General features: G+C 43.1%; 1 protein-coding gene across 3 annotated transcripts in view; it reads right to left on the minus strand.

Annotated features, from left to right (window-relative positions):
* The window catches only part of MYLK (myosin light chain kinase), a 337,126-nt gene that overhangs the window by 241,295 nt on the left and 72,958 nt on the right, over positions 1–22,873 (minus strand). For 2 of the 3 annotated variants that reach the window (XM_075933132.1, XM_006137677.4), the window contains exon 1: positions 4,098–4,248. The exons of the other annotated variant lie outside the window; for it this stretch is intronic. The gene's annotated coding sequence lies outside the window, so the exon portion shown is untranslated. Of the gene's footprint in view, positions 1–4,097; positions 4,249–22,873 lie in introns of those variants that run through there. 3 annotated transcript variants of the gene reach the window in all.

Consider the following 22,873-nt stretch of genomic DNA (forward strand, 5'->3'; position numbering starts at 1 on the left):
CACAAATGACAATGTTTATACTGAAGCAAGGTGGATGAGGTAATATCTTTCAGTAGATTGAGTTCAGTTGGCGAAAGACAAGCTTTTGAATCACATAGAGCTTCTCTTCAGGTTTGCGTAAGGTACTTTTCCCAGGTAAAGCTCTGTGTAAGCTCATAAGCTTGTCTCGGAACTGTTGAAATATCCCATTTTAATATTTTCCAAATCAAAAGGGGTTTAGTTTGGTTCAAAAATTATTCTTGTCTCTACATGAAAGTTAATGTATAGAAGTAAAAAAAAAAAAAAAAGCTTAAAATCCGAACAAAGATTTTTGAAATGATCGAAATGAAGCATCAGACCCAGTCGGATTTTTTTTTAAAACAGATTTTGTGTTTACTTATCCTAAATCAGGCCACAAAGGAAAAGAAAATGGTTTCCCACCCAACTCTAATGCTCAGGACTGTTGAAAATCCTACTTTTATTATTACACATAAGATCTTATCAAAATAATATTCATTTAAATACTACAACAGTACTCTGTTGAATAGTATGCTGTTAGCATCAGTGTACAATAATCAGAAAGGTGCTACTTTTGTATCAGTTATTCCTAATTTCATTTTCTTGATTGGGCTAAAACCTGTTTTATATTGTTCATTTATCTTTTCTTTCCCATTATTATTTTTTTAATCCCTCTGTTCTCTAGATGGTCTTCACTTCTCAACATCAACCCCTCTTCCCGAATTCCAACTTCCTTAAGCACTTTTGAAAGACTCATCCTAAAATCCATGTTTAAGCAACAGTGAAACACAAGTAAACAACAGTGATCAACTAATTATCCAGCTATTCAGCATCAACATAGGCCAATACTACATGAAACTATTTTTATAGCACTAGTGTGCTAGCTATTACACTATGTGAACAAAGTCTCAATCCTGAAGATATTACACAGGACTATGTGTGTACACAGCTATATACAAGGGCAAAATGTGACCCTAAATATCAGCCTCACAATATTTACAAATTGGATCCAATTCCTCTGGAATTACACTGGTGTATTTTAGAAAGTAGAGCTGAGTGAATAACTGATTTTTTGGTTTCCTAGTAGATCTGAAAAAAAAAAAAATGGAGAAAAAAAATTGGTTCAGGTAAAACTAAATATTAATTTTGAAGGGAATTTTCTGCAAAGAGAAAAAGCTGAAACAAATCATTTTGAGTGAAATGAAGCTGAGGTAGTATTTGCACTCTTACATCCTGAGATGTGGGAGACCCAGGTTCAAATCACTGCTGTGGAGTACAAATTTCAACTTGGGTCTGGCCCTTCCCATATAAATGCCCTAATAACCATGCTATGTAATATTCTGGGGTGAGTATCTCTTAATTGCTCCTCTTCAAACCATTCTACTTTGTGTAAATAAATATTCATCAGGGCAGGACTTGAACTTGGCTCTCCTGCATCCAGGTGAGTGCCCTTAGCACCAGCAACAACTTCTCCCTCTCCCTCTCTCTCTGCCTCTCTCTCTGCCTCCACCAACCTTCCAATGATCACTTATGTATTGTATATTATTCAAATATTTTGATTAACCCCAAGACTACTTTATGGGAACAAAATGTTTCAGAAACAATTATTGCCACATGGGTATAACACACTGCTATGTGCAAAACATAGGATGAAAATGAATTAAACCCATGCTATACAAAGATCATTAGGGCCCTACTGAATTCATGACTGAAAAATGCATAGCAGATCATGAAATCTGGTGCTTTTATCCTGTACTCTACAGATTTCATGGAGGCACCAGTATTTCTCAAAATCCCAAAGGGATTGCAAGGGGGGGGGGGTCACAAAGTTATTTTAGGGAAGTCACAGTATTGCCACCCTTATTTCTGTGCTGACTTCAGAGGCGGGCAGCTGGCAGTGGGGCTGCTGGACTGGGGCCCAGCTTTGAAGGCAGTGCCTTGTCAGCAGCAGCGCAAAAGTCAGAGTGGCTGCCACCAGCAGCAGCCCAGAATTAAGAGTTGCAATCCCTGCCACAACTCCTTATTGGGTCAGGACCCCTACAATTACAACACTGTGAATTTTCAAATTTAAACCATGAAAATTTACAATTTTTAAAATACTGTAACTGTGAAATTGACCTAAATTGTCCGTGAATTTGGTACGGTCCTATAGATAATGCTCATATAAAAGCCCTGAAATAGGGATGTTAGATGTCAATTATTTGAATAATCATGTCTCCACATCAAAATGTAGTGTGGACACAATTATTCAAGAGTCCCTGGTGGCAGGGCCAGCAGCTAAATTGCTTTTGGTCTCACTCCCGGGGAGCCCCCTGCCACCTTGTGCTGCAGCCTCTGATACAGAGGCATCAGTGTGGGGTGGCAGCAGTCCCTGTCCGTGGGGGGCCTGAGTTCCCCGCTGACAGAGGCTGTGGCGGCATCCCACAGAGCAGTCTCTGTCTGCAGTGAGCTTGGGTCCGCTGCAGAGAGAGATGGCTCTGCGGCACCCTCCCCATCCCCACCCCACCCTGTCTCCTCCCTGATAGAGGCAGTAGCAGCGCAGGAGGGCAAGTGGCTCCACAGGAGCCAATACACGCAAGCGGCCAGCTTGAAAGCCCGCTAGTGCCTGGCTCCCGCCTCCCCCTTCCCCAATACAGAGGCAGCAAGGGAGAGGGGAGTGCATGTAGTCAATAGGATTAACCGATAAACCTAAGCTTGTTGGTTAATCATTTAGTCGACTACACGTTGACATCCCTGCTCTGAAGGGGCCTGATTAGAATCCATATGGGAATCTTATGAGTGATTTCAATGACATTTGGATCAGGCCTCAGAAGAGTTTTTAAGATATTAACAAAAACTAATAAGAATTATTCTTATCCTCAGAGTTGTACATTTAGTGTATCTTGGTGTAGTGCCAAATACAATCCACAGGTTAATGCCAAATACTGTGAGCCACTGAAGAAAGTAAAAGTGTTTTCTGCTTTATGACACATCTGGTTTAAAAATAAAAGTGGATTGAAGTGTTTCTCAATGCAGTGTTTAAAAAGGACTAACATTGTTCTGGTCTACGCTAGGGAGTTATTTCGAAATAACCCCTCCTTATTTTGAAAAATAAGCAGAGTATCCACATTATCAACCCTGTTATTTTGAAATAAGAGGCTGGTTATTTTGAAATTGGTACTCCTGCTTTCCTGGGGGAATAAGCTTATTTCAATATAGTTACTTCTGGAGTTATTTCAAAGTAATTTCCTAGTGCCCATTGTGTTCACCAGAGTCTATGAACTTGTAAATTGGTACAAGCAATTTTATAACAACATGAGCCACTAATCACCCACATTTAGCAGTTGAACTTTAATGAACTCTGCACTTTTAAGCCTTTTCTGGCAGCTAATTATGAAATATTTTTGTGTAGCAAATACTTAATAATGATGTTCCTCAAAAAAGAAATAATTTAACATTATAGATGTACTTGAAATTGCAGTGAAAATAGAATCTCCATGATGCTTTTAGATAAAAACATTCATAGTTCAAGTCAGCTTGCCTGGCATTAGTGAGAATTTGGCAGGCAGAACAAATCTGAACAAATGCAGTCGAGATCACTGACTGCTATGACGATATGATTTTTAAAAATCCTTTTATTTAACCAACTTTCTAGAACAGCAGATTATCCCCCAAATCCTTTCTTAACAGTATGTCATACTTGCTGCTAAATAGGATTTCAGGGATGCTAGATGGACTGTGACCATTTCATTTCACCTGGCTTTCAGAGCTAGACTATAGTCTTTAAAACAAACCTGCTGTAACTAAAAGTTGCAATATGTACTATAAAATGAAAAAATACACAGCATAGAAACTGTGGAGTATGGTGTACTGATGCAGCTAGATAGCATTCTAGATTTTTTTTTAATCTTAATCCTTTCTAAAAAGCAGACAAATCCTTACAAATTCTCAGAGTCTGTACTCTAATCTCTTCAATACAAAGGCAGACAAATGTGTTTCAAGCATTTTCTTTTAAGAACAAATCTGCCACTCAGTATTCTGTTGAGAAAAATAAACTGAGAAAAGCAAATACTAAGAAATCCAGCATCTCTTCTACATATTTTATATAAATAAATACTTACCAACAGCTTCCTACTAAGCCATATAATTCCATTAATTTCCTTTTCTCAGGTCCGTCCTTTGAGTCAGAAGTGAAATAAGTCAGAGTGTGCATGAGAGAGGGAAAGGGAGAGGGAGAGGGAGAGGGAGAGGGAGAGGGAAAATCAGAGCCTGCACATTGACTTCATTTACTAATGTTGCAACTCCACACTTAGGCAGCACATTTTACTGGGTCCAGCCATTCTGTTATTTTAACCCGGGTGCCCTCAGGAACCTTTGAACCATTGCTGCTGAAATCTGCATAGAATTTTTATTGAATCCTTTAAGGAGTAGAATGAAAGGATTAGCCCAGTAGTTAGAATGTTTGCTTGAGATCTAGATTGATTCCTTGCGGTATGAAAGTGCTTGTGTGTGACCTTAGGTAAACCTCTTTCTGTGCCTCAACTCCCTAACTGTAAAATGGGGATGAGACTTCCCTACCACACCGAGATGTTGTAAGGATAAGTACATTACAAGTTGTAAGGCACTCAGACACTATAAAGGGGGTCATGTAAGTCCCGTAGACTGAGTGAAAGGTACCAAAAATGTCTGTAAATTCCACAATAAGCTACTTTTCAGTAAAGACTATTTTTTAAATAAAAAAAGCATGAAGATATATACAAATAAATTCATCCTCGACCTTAACTGAATTCAGTTGAGTTCCACTAGGGATTAACTTTATTAGCCAGTATGTTGAATAATTCAATATTTCAGTATTACCTTTTCATCTCCAACGGCTAGGTTTTATAGACTTTATGGATTCCTTACCCAACAAAACCAAGTTTAGTACACCTTGTTCTTTTAGAATCTAGGCTTTATCCTGAAGGCTTAAATGCACCTACAACTTTTCTCTGCACACACAAATTGCAAGTATACACACAAAACCCACAACTCTACGCAAGCATGTATTTACACCTATAGGAATAAGGGATCTTCCGGAAAAGGGCTTATTTTCTGGAGAATCGCGTCTACACTGGCGCTTTTCTCCGTCAAAAACCCCGAGCCGGAAAAAAGCAGCAGCCATGTAAATGCAAATGCCGCGGGGGATATTTAAATCCCCCGCGGATTTGCAATTCCGAAGTGTCTCATTAGCATCCCTTTTCCGGAAAGGGATGCCAATGTAGACACAGCCATATAGTCCAATGCAACCCCCACAGGCATAAGGTGGCATAAGGGATTGCTTAAGTCTCTTATATTGGCTACCAGCACAATGTATCTGCCATTAAGATATTGACCATTGCGTCAATATTTTCTGCCACCTCCTTTGCCTGGACCCTCAGGTTGCTCACCAGCCTGTGGAGCAGCTCCTGGTATGCTCTCATGTTCATAGAGGCATAGGTGGCGCAGTCTCAACAAGGGCCTTGTCTGGTGATGATGAGGAAGATTCCTGAAGAGGTAACTGCTCCTGCTGTGCATCAGCCCATTGGGGTGGAACTGGGGTTGGCCCCTATACTGTGGACCCTTCACTCTCTACAAGTGGTCTTTCTACTGGTTTCTGTGGGCTATGCCTATTCTCTAAAACTGAGGCCCTTGGAAGTGGAGTGGCCAAAGGAGTGCCCCTGGAATAAGTGCCTGTGGAGCTCGGCCTCAAAGGAGCCGGGCCTTGTGCCTGACGGTAGGCCCACAGTGTCCAAAAGGGCTATTGCACCTGTGGCTGCCATTAAGGAAGCCAGGTTATCTGCATCACCAGGCTACAGTGCCATGATGGGTGCTGGGAATAAGATCGGTGCCGAGAGTGGGACCAAGTCAAAGAGGCTCTCAAGTATATTGATTTGGTCTCTGATTCGGAGGAGTAGGGAGACACTGACCAGGGCCGTGCTGCTGCTGATGGTGCTGGCGATCAGTGCCGAGGTCGATGCTGTGCCATCACCACAGGCCTTCCCCAGCGTAGAACCAGAGTGGGCAACGGCATCAGCTCCACAGAAGGCCCCGGCACTACAGATGGTGCAGTATGAGGTGACACCAGTGCCGATCTGGCTGTTGCATCGGGCACCAGGCCATTCCCAGTGTCCATAGCCAGTGCTGAACCCGGCAATGATGTCAGCTCAATGAGGTTCCAAGCAGTACTGAAAGTGTCCGGTGTTGTTGGATATGGACATCCTCCATGGGTACATCCTGTGCTGGACTCATATTCCGTGCTGACCTCAACTGGCACCTCAGTGGCGCAGAAGTATCAAGGCACTTGAGGGGCAGCAGGGCTTCAGAGTGCTCCTCCGGGTGCCGCATTCTATGCCCACGCCTCCAGGGGGATCTCCCCCTATGTGCAACTGGGAGTGGTGCAAAGGGAAGGTGCTGTTGGACAGTGCTGCAGAGGGCCTGCGTGCCTCCCTGGCCTTGCGCACTGATCCTGGTGTATTCTGTACTACCAGTGCCAACTCTAGTGCCGCAGGTTGTAGAGCAGATTCTATCAGAAGGAGCTTCACTCTGGAATCTCTCCCCCTCTTAGTTCTGGGCTAAAGCACCGGCAAATCTTGCAGCTATCCGCAAGGAGACCTTCCCCTAGACACTTTAAATAAGCATCCATCGTGGGGGATCACCACAGGGAATAGGCTTCAACCACTTGGAACACATGAGGCTCCAGCATCAGCAGGGGAGAGAAAGCAGGAACTCATGCAGACTTACAACTATCTACTAACTAACGACTAACAACCAGAACACTAAAACAACTCTACAAATTATGTACACAAAGCTGAGGGCAGACTTGCAGAGACGTCAGACACGCTCTAGCTACCACCACAGACAGTAAGAAGGAACTGAGGGGGTGGAGAGCCAGCAGGGGGTATATATGTGCCAATATAGCAGCGCCACTCGAGGGGGCTCCCTGGCTGGCCCAACGCGTATTGCTCGGGGGGGAAATTCAGACATCCATGCACGTGGCATACACCCACCTGCATGGAATGGACATGAGCAAGCACTTGAAGAATAACATAAGCTTTTATCTGGATACATTAACAACTCTTAATTCTGCCACTGTATGGCTGTGTGAGGAATTTCAAAGTGATGAAAAGCAGCAGTAGGAGTCAAGGTGATGCAAACTAATCCACATTAAGTTTTGAGACATGTTTATTGGAATAGTCAATTGACAGTCATGAAATGGACAATTTACTTAAAGCAGTGTTTTGAAGGGTTAATAAGTATATACATTTTATACTAGTACTGAGCCAAGAAAGTTATTCCCTGTAGACAGATTTCTCCCTCTTATCATTAAACAACTATTGAAGACATGTATTTTTCATACATGTTTTAATTTTCAACCTCCAGCTGCCACACTTCCCCTAATTTGTTAACAATGCTGCTTTTTAGGATGCTGTTAGGCCACATTCAAATAACAATTTATGCACACACTTAACTTTCCATGACCTGAATAGCTCCAGTGACTTCACTGGGGCTACTGACATCTTGTAATTTAAGCACAGACATAAGAATCTGCCAGACTGAAGGTTTAATTATTTATTACTATATTAACAACACAGGGTTTCAATGGAAAGGAAGGACATACAAAGTACACATATAGGGAAGTGTCTAAACACTGTTTAATGTCTATACACGACCATTCTGCATAACAACTACTTTAAACATTGTAAAAATTAAATTTGAAAAATATTGCAAGTTAAAAGTTATACATATGACAAAAAAAGACTGAACTTGTATTTTAAAAGAATGCACCAACATCTGAAGATTCAGAACATCCTTGAATGTTTAATCTGAAACATCAGCTTAGGAAGCAGTAAATCCAGCTTCTTTGCAGCTGTTATTTTAGAAGAAAAATGAGGACGTGAATGTGAAGAGCACTGGGGAGGTCTATGTTGTGTCTGTACCTAAGAGTTGTTTTATCGCAGCAAATTGAAGCCAGAGGGAAACCCAGATGGCAAACAGAATACAACGTGGAGCTTTTCTTCCAAAATGCTTTCCTGTAGCACTGTGGTGGGAGACAAGCTGGATCAGAAGCATGTGTTATAGTTTCAGTTCACAGTATCATACCATTCTAAAACTGGAAGGGACCATGAGAGGTCTTCAAGTCCAGTTCCCTGCCCTCAAGGCAGGACCAAGCACCATCTAAGCTCATCCCTGATAGTTGTCTATCTAACCTGCTCTGAAATCTCTCCAGTGATGGAGAGTCCACAACCTCCCTAGGCAATATTCCAGTGCTTAACCACCCTGACAATTATGAAGTTTTTCCTAATGTCTAACCTAAACTTTTCTTGCTGAAATATAAGCCCATTGTTTCTTATCCTATCATCAGAGGTCAAGGAGAACAATTTTTCCTCCCTTCTCCTTGCGACACCCTTTTAGGTACAGGCAGTCCCCGACTTATGAACGGGTTACGTTCCAAACACCTGGTCGTAACTTGGATTTGGTCATAAGTCGGAAATACCCTTAAACGTGCTGCCCGCGCTGTTCGAAAGACTTGACGTACATGATTCTCAGCTCAAAAATATTATAATGGTGTTAATGGGAGGTTGGTCGTAAGTACAGATGGTCGTAAGTCGGTGTGTTCATAAGTCAGGGAGTGGCTGTACTTGAAAGTTGCTATCGTGTCCCCTCTCAGTCTTCTCTTTTTCAGACTAAATAAACACAATTCTTTCAGTCTTCCCCCATAGGTCATGTTTTCTAGACCGTTAATCATTTCTGTTGCTCTTCTCTGAACCCTCTCCTATTTCTCCACATTTTTCCTGAAATATGGCATACAAAAAACAAGACACCCTCCTATTGACATGGAATTCCTTCAAAGGTTTGTATAATTTCTAGAGCTCAATCCTAACCTCTCAATCTGTGGAAATCTTTGGAATTACAACCTGGATTTGGGTCTCAATTTCACCACTGACAGCTAATTACATAATCAGCTAAACTTCAGGCCAAAACCTCTAATCATTCCTTTTTCAGTTCTCAAATAGAAACAGGAAGATTCTTCTAACACACAGTGCCAGCATTTCTTAGGGTGACTGGTGTGGTCTCCGATTCATCAAACTTTTTATTCTCACCAATACACCTTTGGATTTAAGTTGCACTTTACATTTGAAAGCTTCATATACTTTAGAAATGCATTTGGATGCAGGAGGCTGCTTGCAGTTGGATTTCTTACAGATACATGCACAAGCCACAAAATTAAGATATGGGGCCAGACTTCCTTAAAAATCTATGTGATGACCTGACTCTGGGGGTTGGTGCAGGTCCATCTTTAACTCACAGAGGAGTACAACACACTCTGCTAACTAATCTCTGCATCTAAGGAAACAATTTGCCAGTGCTTTCCAAATGGTCAGCTAGAACAACAATGAACATAATGTAGAAACCCCAGAGGACACTATAGATTAGATTATATACAGGATGTTCAGGTCAGTCTTGCACAGCTGTTGAAAATATCCAGAATGTTTGCTTTGCTCATCTCCTGTCCATATGCCTTCAGCCAGTTCACCACAGATCAAATCCAGAGGTAGAAATCTCAGTTGCCTGTGAGAGTCAGGAACCTTGCTGAAACATTTGGAGGCCCATGGCTCAAGACTATAGTGGTTTCCACTGCCAGGAGCCCCACTTACAGCCTTGTACTACATGTAGGGACTAGGATAAGTCCATGCCAACAGATAACTGCATAATGTAAGTCTTGCATGCGCAAGCTGACATTAGCAGACAGGCCCCTGTCTTCAAACCTTAAAGCTCACCTAACCTAAGCCCTATAAACTGCTTTAATAATAGCAGTACTTAGCATTTAAATAGCACCTTCCAGCTGAGTATCTTAAAGCCTTAAACCACATATTAATGACCCCTGACTCACAGCACCTCTGTCAGAGGAAGGATCGTCAAGTGTTTAGGGAGTTGACCTAGATTCAGTTCCCTGCTCCACAGAGTTCCTATGTAACACTTACTCTATGCCTCAGTTCCTCAAAACAGGGAACTTTCCTACTTTTCAGGGCTACTGAAAAGTGACTGTGAGACACTCAGTAATGGAGGCTAGAAATATCTAAAATACATAGAAGCAGGCACATGCAGTGAATAAGCTACTTGACAGATGAAGTACAAAGCTGCTAATGTGACTTGCCCAAGGATCAACATCAGATCTGAGATTATAAAAAGCTGTTCTCTTGACATATAATCCCAAACTCTAGACACTCAACCATACTGGGAAGGGATACGAAAATCCTGATTTAAAAAGAAAGAAACAAAGGATGTTAAATATCGGGTAGCTGAATAGTAGGGTAACCTCATGAATTCTTATTGTCGACTATTCCATAGTTCCCGGGGGCAGGGCCAGCAGCCAGTGCGCTCCGACCCCACTCCCAAGAGTCCCCTGCCGGAACTGAGCAAGGCTGCCTACCTGCCCAGCTCCTAATATGCTTTAAATGCAGAGCCACAGCGGGGTAGTTCCCCGTACTGAGGACTGAGCCAGGCTGCTGGCCAGCCTGCTAAAAAATTTACTGGCGGGAGTGGGGGAAATGCATGTAGTCTATAGCATTAACCTATACGCTTTTGATTATTGGTTAATCGACTACACTATTACAACCCTAAAAGAAACAACAACAACAAAAGCAACACACCTGACTGCTTGTTCATGGCTGCTGTACCTGTGTGAAGTTGCTTTTAATCCCAAACTTAACCTTTAGAAATCTCTAAAAAGGAATCCGTCCCCATAGAGAAACTCAAGATGGGGCTCTTGCATAGTCCAGGGCTACGTCTACACTGGCCCCTTTTCCGGAAGGGGCATGTAAATTTCAGCAGTCATCGTAGGGAAATCCGCGGGGGATTTAAATATCCCCCGCGGCATTTAAATAAAAATGTCCACCGCTTTTTTCCGGCTTTTAAAAAAGCCGGAAAAGAGCGTCTAGACTGGCCCCGATCCTCCGGAAAAAGTGCCCTTTTCCGGAGGCTCTTATTCCTACTTCGAAGTAGGAATAAGAGCCTCCGGAAAAGGGCACTTTTTCCGGAGGATCGGGGCCAGTCTAGACGCTCTTTTCCGGCTTTTTTTAAAGCCGGAAAAAAGCGGCGGACATTTTTATTTAAATGCCGCGGGGGATATTTAAATCCCCCGCGGATTTCCCTACGACGACTAGTGAAATTTGCATGCCCCTTCCGGAAGAGGGGCCAGTGTAGACGTAGCCCAGGGGTTTGACTGGAGTTTGTCTTGTGTAGTTTATCAGAACAGAAGAGTAAAAGATCATTCCCTACAAACAGATTAACACTGCCCTTTCCCTCTCTATCCCCCTCAGACGGGATTAGGGAGTAGAAAGACACTTCTTTCACAGTCATGTAGTATATGTCATACTTCAAGCAACAACATTTCTACTAGCTATAGTCTAGTCTGCCCTTTCTAGACACTCTTTAGATACACTAAACCTTTCATCTGTAAAACTAAGGAGATCAAATTCATGATCCTCACTCCCATAACTACTGAATCAAGAAGGACAGCTGAGTCTCAAACCATCATCTCCTATGCAGGAACTAAGATCCAGCTTGCAACTGCCAAGTCATCGGGCTGAGCCTACTGAATTTACACAAGTTTCAATCCCAAATTTCTCCAGTATGGAAGGTTCTTTGAGTGATCTTCACTGACTTTTTTTTTTTTATTATTTTAACGTAGAGGAAATGATGATTATATCATATCTGCCTCGGAAAGGAGGATGGCTGTTTGATTATAAAATATAGTCCTAAAACACTGAGAAGTGAAACCAGGAGAGAATGCTATCGCAAAGAAAGGGGTACATCTACATGCCTCTGACTAGACTGCAGAGCCATCCAATGCAACACTAAGTAAATATTCTTTCCTGCTCTTAGAACCCTTTTATAGTCATTTCGAAGAAAAGCAAAGGTAAGCACAACTCAACTCGTTTTAGATTTTGTTACTAACCTAAAAGTCAGGCCAGGTTTGCCGAGAGCTTCCAGCAACACTTACAAACTGGTCACATTTGAACTACTGGTGCAAGGTTTATCTGGGTGAAAAAAAATCAGCTGTTTCACTTAAATTGTTTTGCATTTGGGGATTTTTAAAGTGAATATCAAGGAGTGTGAAGAGACCAGAGGTAAAGGTAAGGCAGTGCGCCCTGGTGTGCCACTTGGCTATAGGAGGAGACAAGGTGTGTTCCCATGCCTCTCCTGCAGGTTGCCATGTAGGCAGCAGGCATGTTTAAGGGGTTGGCTGGGGATGCGTTCTCCCACTGGTCCAAGACTGTCTCAGATCCGAGCCTCCACCTGGGTGCCATTTAGGGTGAGGTGGGGAGGAGGGAGGAGGCCCACCTCCCTCCCCCGCCCGAGATTTGTAGCAGGATGCTGTTTGCTGTTCCCCTTCCCCTCAGGGAGTAAGAGCAAAGCACACAACATCTATCCTTGCATTCCTCTCTCTCCTGGCTGTGGATGGGAGGGGACAGAGGAGTGAATGACCCACACTAAGTTTTCTCTCTCTCTCTCTCTCTCTCTCTCTCTCTCTCTCTCTCTCTCTCAGAGTGATGAAGGGAAACAGCAAGCGGTATCCTGGTACAAATCTCAGGGGGCAGGAGGCTTCAGCCTCTCTGTCCTCCAGAAATAGTGCCCTTGCCCTCCTAAACTGTCCCTCACACACCTAGCCTCCTGCCTCGAGACCCTCCTCACACTTCCCACCCTAACTGAGGGACCATAGGGGGCAGCCACACCAAGCAAAGAGCAGCCAGCTGGGGCCAGGGTTTTCCACATTGCCAGCCAGTGGCCCTCTTGCCCCAAACAGTGCTGTATGGGAGGGACCACTGCCAGTGTCTGGCAGCACAGTCCAGGCCCCACAGGAAATGCCGGGGCCAGGAACTGATGCCCAGCTCCCCCCTGGAGGAGATGCCAGGGCCGGGAACCACTCCTCTCCCCCAAGAGATGATGGGGCTGGAAACTGACCCTCCCCCTCAGAAGAGATGCTGGGGCTGGGCAGCATAGCCCCAGTTCCCCACCTTGGAGCAGCACTACCTTCACCACCAGGAAGAATCCTGCTAACTCGTCCAGATTTCCCAGGCTGAGTCCCCTGCCCTGATTCCTGCACCTACTCCTGCCCTAAGCCACATCCCTTGCTCGGCCCTCTACATCTTGTACCTCTGCTTTCAGTCCCCCACACCTCCCACCACTCATGCACCCCCACAACCTGCCACCAGCCACAGCCTTTGCCCTGAGTCCTGCAACTCCTACCTTGAATGGCCGAACCCTGCCTTGACTCCTCCACCCCTGAACTACCTGTCCTGAGCACCCCCCACGCCCAACCCAGTGAACTAAGCCCCCCTTGCCTTGCTCTCATTTCAGCACCCTTTTCCCCCTGCCTTGAGCCCCCAACTTTTCCAGCCTGTGCCCTGACTTCTGCATCCTCACCTCCTGCCTTGAATCCCCCCCACATCCAAACACCTGTCCTGAACTCCCCAAGTCATGCCTTGATTCCTGCACACCCAACCCCTGCCCTGAATCCCCCACACTCCCACCTATTTGCCCTATGAGCCTTCACCCCCTGTCCTGACTCCAGCATGCCCCTTTCCTGGTTCCCCCACACCCACCTCCTGCCCTGAACCCCCATAAGGACCCAAACAATGCTGGGTAAATCCTTTAGTAAGTTAAGGAAGCTACTCCATTGGAAATGGACCCTTTGAAAAAGAAATGGGATTTTAGTTCCTTCTGATACACTTTTTAGATTTATATTTATGGAAATAAATGGTAAAGATCAATCTATAAAGATCAGTGTTATCCTTCAAATTGCAGGAGTGCATATGGCAAGTGTATTTTTCCACCTGACAAGTAGATTTAATCCTGCAGCAAAAGCAGACGTGGAACAATTTTTCAAACCCCCATATATATTTTCTCTTTTTACACCTGGGGATGATAGAGAGATTAATGCGCAAGGTGGCCCAGTGAGACAAAATATTATAATTTAGGAGTTCCTGGCCCCAGTTCCACATCTAGCTCTGTTCTGCCTCTCCATAGTACTTTGATAGTCATTTTGCAATGTTGCTGAAAATATATTATAGACTTCCTTTAGCCCCAATAGCTCCTGCTTTTCTTTTTGAGCTAAGCAATCTATAAAATTTTAAAATACAAATTCTGCATCAACATAACAAATTTAACACTAAGCTTAAAAGGGAACTTTAGAAGAAAAGCAGCAGCCTGAGGATTTTCTAACTTTGGAAATACAATAGAGGTTCTGATTGTCTGTGACCTGCTTCAGGTTTAAAAACTGTGCCAGCAAGGCATCCATTTGATAAGGCAGGAAAACTGAAAACAGACACCGAAGCGGATGCTGATCACAGCTTCCCATGTTGCTCAACTTCTTTTGTTAAATCAATTTTAGGAGGGCTGCCTTTCCTGGGTTTATAGTCCAGTTATCCACATGATATACTGCAACAAGGAATGGAGAGAAAGAATTGGAGGAAGAATGTGCCTAGCAGCATACTTATCTGATCCACAAATCCTTGGTTTTAACAAAACCTAGATTACCCGATTTTAGGCTGTGTATGGCAGAAAGGATGTTAGCTAGTGCTAATCTTCAGAACGTCATGTATCTTTCTCTCCCCCAAACAGTACAAGTTGTCCCAGCCAGAAGCCCCAATACCAGCATTGCTGACCCCAAGCTATACCTACATCTTTTGATGCAGAGGATCAAAATGCTAGAAAAGAGACATACCCTAAACAAAATGAAGTTAATCTAAATGTTCCCAGGAATGCCATAATTTAGATTTAGGATAGCAGACAGCACTGTGGCTCAGAGATACCATTATCATAAGGCCTCTTGCACATCCTTGAATTTGGACCACTAATGTGACAAGATGCGTTTTATCAAGGGAAAGACAGGATTGTACTAACCCTCCTCCTTTTGTTCTGATGAACTCATTGAGTTAGATATGAAAGGGTGATAAAGGATGTAAGGATACAGGAATCTGGAATGTTGAATATATGTTGTTTGCAGCTTCTTAGCTGAAGAGCTCAACAGAGTTTGTCTTCAAACTCTGGATACCAATTAACTTTAGTTTCCATATTTCACAAAGTAACCACAAACCAGCAATGCCTTTTCTTTGGTCCTACTGCAAAAGTTTGATCCCTATTTCCCATTTCCATACTGGTAAGATTACAGAGTTTACAAAAGGTGGGTCATAGAAACATTTTCTTGGATTACAAACAGCCTGGGATTTGTATCCCTCCCTTCAAGTTCTGGTTTCAAAGACAGCCAAGAGACTCAAAGGAAACAGAGTCAAATCTGTCAAGTTTCTTCCAGTTTGAGAGAAGCCACAAGTTTCTCACAGTTGGTAGCCAGCACCCAAAGGGACTCAGGTCTGTGAATGCCAGCAAATCATTGGAAGGACCCCATTGTTTTCTATGTGAGATGCACTGGGTCCTGAGGAAATACCACCAGGTTTGGGGTTATACTGTGACTATTTTAGGGATGTAAGTGACTAGTCGCTCCCCCACTTTGCTGCCTCTATCAGAAAGAGGAGAAAGTGCTGGGGGGGGGGGGGAAACTGGCTTAAAAGATGGCTCCCACCAGTTCCAGTTCCACGGGAGGGGGTAGGGGTACAGTGGCAGCATTCCACCTTTGAAATGTACAAGAGTCCCCACTGGAGCTCTTGTGTATTTCAAAGACTAAAATGCTTCATGGAGCCTGGGGCCAGCGGGAAGAAGCAGCACATGGTGCCTGGAGCCAGTGGGGGACTCAGAATCCCCACTGGCCCCCAGGCTCCATGCGGTGTTCCAATTTTTGAAATGCATAAGAGCTGCTGCTAGGGCTGTTGCTACATTTCAAAGGCAGAACCGCTCAGCACTTCCGCCTTTGAAGTGTAGCAACAGCCGGGCGGGCTCCTGCTACATTTCAAAATGGAAGTGCCCTTATTGACTAATCGAATAGATTGAATAATCGATTATTCGATTAGTTGATTAATCTAATTTTAACATCCATAGACCATTTAAGAAGAGAAGAATTATGCTCTCAATTTAAAGAGAGTAACTAGTACTCTGCAATGAGCTATGTTGTTCAAGGCTGAATTTTGCATACCGGCTTACATTCTAAGCAATCTGTCCACACAAGAGTAAGCCCATAAGCTGTTACTGCCAGTGTATATTTTCTGGGCACAACAATTGTGCACATGTATGCAATCACTCAGAAAGCATCACATTTACTGGGTGATACTTACTCGGTAATTAGTTAACCAGCACCTGGGAGTAGCCCTGCGCAGGGCCAGCAGAGCCCCGCTTGGGGCTGGGAGCTGATCCATCACCCGGGATCCTGCTTAATTGGTTAACTGTTTAACCTAATGTTTAACCAGTTAACTGATTCAACAGAATTTTACATCCCTAATGCAAACCACATATGGCAAACTTACTCAAGAACAAACACTGATTATTTTTTTCAAACTCTGACAGCGTGCCCCGAGTTGTAAAATAAACAGAAATGGTCCCTCCCTGAAGAGTTTATAAGCTAGATCTACAATGACTTGTATCCTGGCAAGTATTTATGTAATTTTTGATCAGAGCTTTCAACAGTCACAGAATTTTGTTTTAAAACACAGAGAATAAGTGATCTGAAAAATTCACTGTCATAAGATGTCATTTGAGGCCAAGCGGTTAGTAGGTTTCATATAGTCATGATGAGAATGTCCACAGTTATTTTAACTAAAAACATTTATTAAGAATATAAACTCTCATGCTCCAGAGCGGGGCTACTCCACACGTGGCCTACAGTGCGGTTTGGGTTTACACGGGGCTCAACATGTGACTTGTGGGTGGGATCCTCTGAACATGGGATCCTTTGAACCATGGCCTCCATTGGGAACATGCTCCATAATGGCGAGTTAATATAATGGTCTTCTGTTGATATGCATTTTAGTAGTCAAATTCCTGGACTGTCATTGCTCATTAAAAGTGCTGTCATATGGGTGGAAATCGGGTAAATATTGTGTTTTATTAATATCAGCAGAACTTACTTAAATGGGGCCCACGTGTTGTGTAGTCTTGCCTTAATCTTTGTATTCATGCCCATCAGTGTGAAAGAAGCTATTTGCATATATTTGCATGTACTTGCATCAACACTTAAGTTGCAGCCCTTGGCATGTGCTGTGAGTATCACTGTCACCCCGGGTGCATCCAAAGTTGAGTAACCCTGATCTAGGGCATAAGCCAACATTAGTAGGAGGGCAAATTGGCCTTCAATTGACTGTCTCAACACTATCCATAATCCTTCATGTGACTCAGGTAGCAGGGACTTCCCTTGTGGTTTGTTATTTTCCTGCCTGAGATCAGGCAAAGTGTGAGGAGCTCCCTTCAAACCTGTAGACTTCAGAATAGCCATCCCAAAGATTTCTCAACCCTACTTCCCCTGCTGGCAAGCGGTGAGAAGCAACTACAGTTCAAGTCAAAACCAGACAGAGAGAACCTATGGTAAGAAGAGGATAAAGAAGTGTGGTAAGAAGGTGGTGAGTTAATGTTGGGGGTAAAAGGGAATGTGAGGAGGAGGAGGAGAAATTGCAGAGGATGAATGTGGACAATAGGAGGGTACAGAAAAAAAGTTAGAAATTTTAGTTTCACAGGGGACCACACACGGAGCAGATTGGAGGAGACAATGGGGACAACTAGTTTTCAAATATCTAGTTCCTCTAGAACTTTTAAAATTACTGGATTAAGTTTTTTTTCTTTGACTTTCTCATCCATGAAAAAATAACTGAGATTTAACCAGCATCCACAGAAAGTCCTTCAGCAGCTGGTAGCCTGGTGTTCTCCATTCAGAGCCAAGCACTGATGAGAAACTGCCTGATTCCTTTTGGCTTCATTGTTTATACAACAGTTTAAATTTTTTTCCCCAGCAAAGTAACTCACCAGCTGTCTGTTGGTCAAATTGCCAGCATGGATCGGCTTCCCCTTTACTCATAATGCAGACAAACTGTTCTGGATGCCAATATTGAAAGTGGGCAGGTGAGAAAGAAAGCCAATTGCCCATTTGTTTGCACAGATGTGAATAAAATGTACAACATTAGAAGAAAATTAAAACTGTGATTGTTGGCATCTGGGATTATAAAACATCTGGGAGAGATTTTCACAGCCACATATCTGAGTTACATGCCCAAATCCTAAAACACTTTATAACATTTTGCACTTAAAAAAAAAATCTACACCTGAAGACTGTTCCTTTAACCTTCTCCCAACTCCTGCTTGACTCTCCAACACAGTGCCTGGTACTTCCAACAATCTCTTAGGAAGTGTTTCCTTAAAAAGCAAGGAAAAGCAATAATGTTGATTATGAAAATCTCTTTAAATTAGCTTTTGTTAGTGAATTGATTACATTTCCTAGTGGAGCAAAATACTCCTCTGTTTCTTTGTGCTAGAATTTAGCATCACCCTATCAAATGTATTCTGTTAGCCAGTTTGGGATGAAAGGGGAAATGCTAATTCATTTCAGTATTAGAAATCTGCTTCTGCAGTCGGAAATTATTCTGTTATTGGCTCAGAGTCAGTGGAAAGTTTCCCATCAATGAAGATGAAATGGGATCTGTATCCTAATTGTGCTTTTTGTTTACATGCACTTGCCAGTATAATTCTATGCACTAAACATTATCGTTCTGCCAGCCAATGATTATTAGTCTCTACAAATGTGTTTGGAATCAGATAGTATCTCAATTAAAGCCTTACAGCTGTTTCTAAACTCTGCAAATCAGGTCTCTTACACAAACAATGAGGTAAAAATTATTTCAAGTCCTACACCTGCCTCTGAATGCTCCTGATAATATTTCTGTTTTACAATACTTTTTTTAAATCAAAGTGTTTTTCTCCCTTACTGTAGAAAAGACCCAAACAAACAGAAGAAAGTAACTACATGAAGGGAAGAACTATATTCAAACAGCTGAACCATATCCAAGTATTTTATCCTCCAATATCAGAGACAGCAATTTTGTTCCATGAAACAAAAGCAGGTGAAAAATGTCATAGGATGATCATAATATTTTAATTGGTACACCCTCCATGCTCCCAAACGTATAATTTCTCCTAGCATGTCTGAATGAACTAAGGACTTGTCTACATCAGATGTGCATCAATGGAGCTAAAATCATTCAAAGATCAACCTATCCACAGTGGGGTAAACTCCTAGTACAGACTCATGGCACTTTAAAGCTGTTCTTAAGCTGCATTGGGCTAAACAGATAATGGTGGTCTGTAAATCAGTTTGTGTGTCATAAATATCAGGGATTTGCACTAAAATAACTGGATTGATGTACCTCTCCTCTGTCTCAAGGTGCTGTATCCAAAAAAAGCAAGACACCGGTCATTTAAGACTTTCAAAAGTAGCAAATGATTTTGGGGGCCCAAATTCAGACACTTTAAAGAGGCCTAATTTCCAGAGAGTGGGAGATCAGTACACTGTGATATTCAAGTCCTTCCAAAATATCTCACAATGGGTATCCAAGAATGAAGAAACCCAAATTTGCAGTTGAAAATCTTGGCGGGTATTCTTAACTGAATAACTGCATGAAACCCATTGCATGAAGCCCAAACCTAAAAGGATATCATGAGCAGAAGGCTCCTAATTAATCTGATTTTTCAGTCACCCTAATTAAACACTGAGCTGTTGTCCATAATTTTGTACTCATGTGTTTAGAAAACTTGCAACACTTTAAGGCAGGCATGGGAAACCTCCGGCCCGCGGGCTGGATTTGTCCCGCCAAACAATTTCCTCTGGCCTTCAGGAGGGTCCAGCGGCTGTGAACCATTGCAGGGGAGGCAGGGGGGGCTTTCTGTGCTTGCTGCCCGTCCCCTGCACCTGTCAGCTGTGAAGAGTTTGGAGCTCTTAAAGAGGCATGCAAGGACTGGGAGGAAAGGGGAAGGGGGGATTCCAACCCCAGAGTGGGAGGGAAAGAAAGCCCAGGAATCCCTTCCCTGCATGGGGGAGGCCACAGCGGGGCCAGCTTCTTCCCCTCCATCTCCAATCTCTTTCCTGCATAGGGTGACCACACACTACCAGCAGTGCCCCCTTAACCGTTAAGGAGGCATAAGGGGAAAGCGGGAATCCCTTGCAGGAGTGGAAGGGGAAAAAACTCCTCCCCTGCCCCTTCCCTGCATGGGGTGCCTTTAGAAGGAAGGGGTGGGCACAGCTGAGCAAGCTCCAGAACCCCTTTCCAGGGTGGGGAGCTAGGAAAAGGGAGGAAGGGCTGGCCACAGCTGTGCAAGGAAACTCAGCCATCACAATAAAATTCAAAATAAAAAAGAACATCACACCACACATCAAGGGGGAGGGGGTTTGTGGGATTTTACTGTGTGGAGCAGGAGCACGCGTGTGTGCGCTTTTTCACTTCTCATTTTTGTGGAAAAAAACCTGAAACGCATTTCAAAGTGAAATGAGAAATCTGAAAAATACAAACACCTGACGTCAGACAAAATCAGCCACAAATTCATTCTCAGAATCAGCACCAGGAAGAAAGAAAAGAATAGAATACCAACTTAATTTCCTAACAGAGCTGTGACAAATAGAGAGGCAACTTGGCTCAGGCTTGCATAAGAGGAGCTCATTCCTTTGTGAGAAAATTTATAGAAAACCTATATTTGCTTCACATTATAATAAAAAGCACACAACAGGTTAATCAATATCCAAAAATCAATAAGAAATAAATAAAATGAATACACTGAAGACTGAAGGAGGTTTCCACAAAATGTTCTCTAGATTTGCTGAGGAAATTCCTAGGATATTTCTACCTCATGTGGTTAACATCTAAGTCTGATTACCTTGGAATGCTTAGGCCCAAGTTTTAGACGGAGCTTCCAGGTTTACATGTGCAAAATAATTGTTGGAAGAATTTTGTGGGCACACATACTTATAAATAAAAGCCAAATGCCTATGTACACTATTATGCCCATAAATCAAGTATCTAATTTGTATGAAATGCAGCCTGGTTGAAGTCCTTTTCAAAATCAAGTTATTTCTCTCCAGACTTCAGGCATGAAGGGAGAAAGCTAAGAAGAAGGATGGTAATATAGATAACATAACATGTCGTCACATCACTTTACGGTTTGCAGAAGATAAGTCAAGATGATGGTAAAAAGTACAACAGGGTCTTGTTTTCACTGTAACTGAGTATCTGTCATGGAGTCACCCATCTGCCATGTTATCAGCCATTGCCTGACAAACCTTGGTAGCACACCAGCTGCCCCATAGCTCATGCAAGTTGCATTGGGGCTTCCACGGCTAAGGCTCTATAGGTGCTAATATGCACTCCAGCTGCCTTCAACACAGAGCAACCGACACCCTGCTTTGTGACCCACTTCTCCCAACTGCCTTCCTAATCATCACAGAATCTTTCCCTGTTGGCAACTTAATTCCCTCCTCACCAGATGAAAAGAGCAGTATGCTGCCCTGTTGCTGCTCAGTGGATTCATCACAACACTGAGTTACTTGATGGAGCTGCACCAACAATGACTCTCAGTTTTTCTGTATCTGAGGCCAGGTCTACATACATTGGTATCCACCTCTCAGGAAAATGAAAAATCCTCACCCTGAGTAACGCAGTTATGCCAAACTAGCCCTCCCAGTTTGGACAGCGCTGAGTGTCTCCCATCAACCCAGCCACTGCTTCTTGCACAGGTGGATTAATTATGCCAACAGGAGAAGCTAAAGAGCTACAGGGATACATCTGCACTGGGGTCACTGTGCTGCTGTAGTTCTTTAATGAAGACTTGCCCTGAGATCCTAATTTTGTGCACTGACGTTTAAAACTGTGGATCCAAATGAGTCGGTGGCAGAACTGAGAAGAGAAATCAAATCTCCTGAGTCCTAATGTTGTTAGTCCTGTGAAATGAAATAATTTTCCATGGTTTTGCTATGAGCCTGGGCTTTGAAATCACGTACTAAAAGCACATGCAGTGAAGGCACTGTTGTGGGTGGAAACAAGACAAATCAAATCAATCATCTCAGGCATTTTGGAAGGCACCTCTGAACTCTGAAAACAAGATGAGATTTGTGGGTGTAAATCACATCCGTGAATGGACAACACCAAGTTGTGCACAGCTCTAATGCCCTCCCACATAGAGCTTACACATTATCTGAAGGCAGTTTGCTAAGAAAATATTCAACTTTCCATCAGTTTTAGAACACCAAATTTGAATAATCTGAACTGTAAAGCCATAAACAGAGAAGTTCTGCCTTCCCAGCTTTACCTGATTGTATTAATTAAGCTGTCAGATCAAAAAGGTTCCATATAAGTAGTATCAGGGGCCTGAATCTACAATTGTTAGTCACATTTATAAGTGACTTATGTGAGTGGTGTGCCATTAGTCATTGCTGAACTCCAGATGCAAACAAGAACAGCAGACTGGCTATACTGTCTTAGCCCAGAGGTAAGCAATTCAGGCAAACAAGAAAGTTGCACTAGGACGAGACTGTAGAACAAAAGTGCACCTTATGAAGATATTTACTGCTGCTTTCACTCCTGGGGGAATTCTCTACCATGGTACACACACAGAAATCATGTCCCCACAGATTTGTTTGTTTCCCCATAGAAAAATGAAATAAAGGAAAGCTGAAAGAGTGGTCATGCACCCCTAGCCAACAGCAGGGGCATGTTGTTTAGGGTGCCTAGAGCAGCTAGTGGAGAGGGGAAAACAGTCTGATGATTCCTACCCTGTGCTGGAAACTGCTGCTATTCCCAACTGGGCTGAAGGTGGGACTTCCTCCTCTCCTGCAAGGAGTGGCTATGGCCAGGGTCACCCCTAGGAACCTTCCCCAGCTGCATCACACACACCCAACCAACTTCATGCCAAGCCTCACCTTGAACTGTATGAAATGATTACTGGGTCAAGAAAGCAT

This window comes from Pelodiscus sinensis, chromosome 7 (assembly GCF_049634645.1).
Source record: "Pelodiscus sinensis isolate JC-2024 chromosome 7, ASM4963464v1, whole genome shotgun sequence".
Classification (NCBI taxonomy): domain Eukaryota; kingdom Metazoa; phylum Chordata; order Testudines; family Trionychidae; genus Pelodiscus; species Pelodiscus sinensis.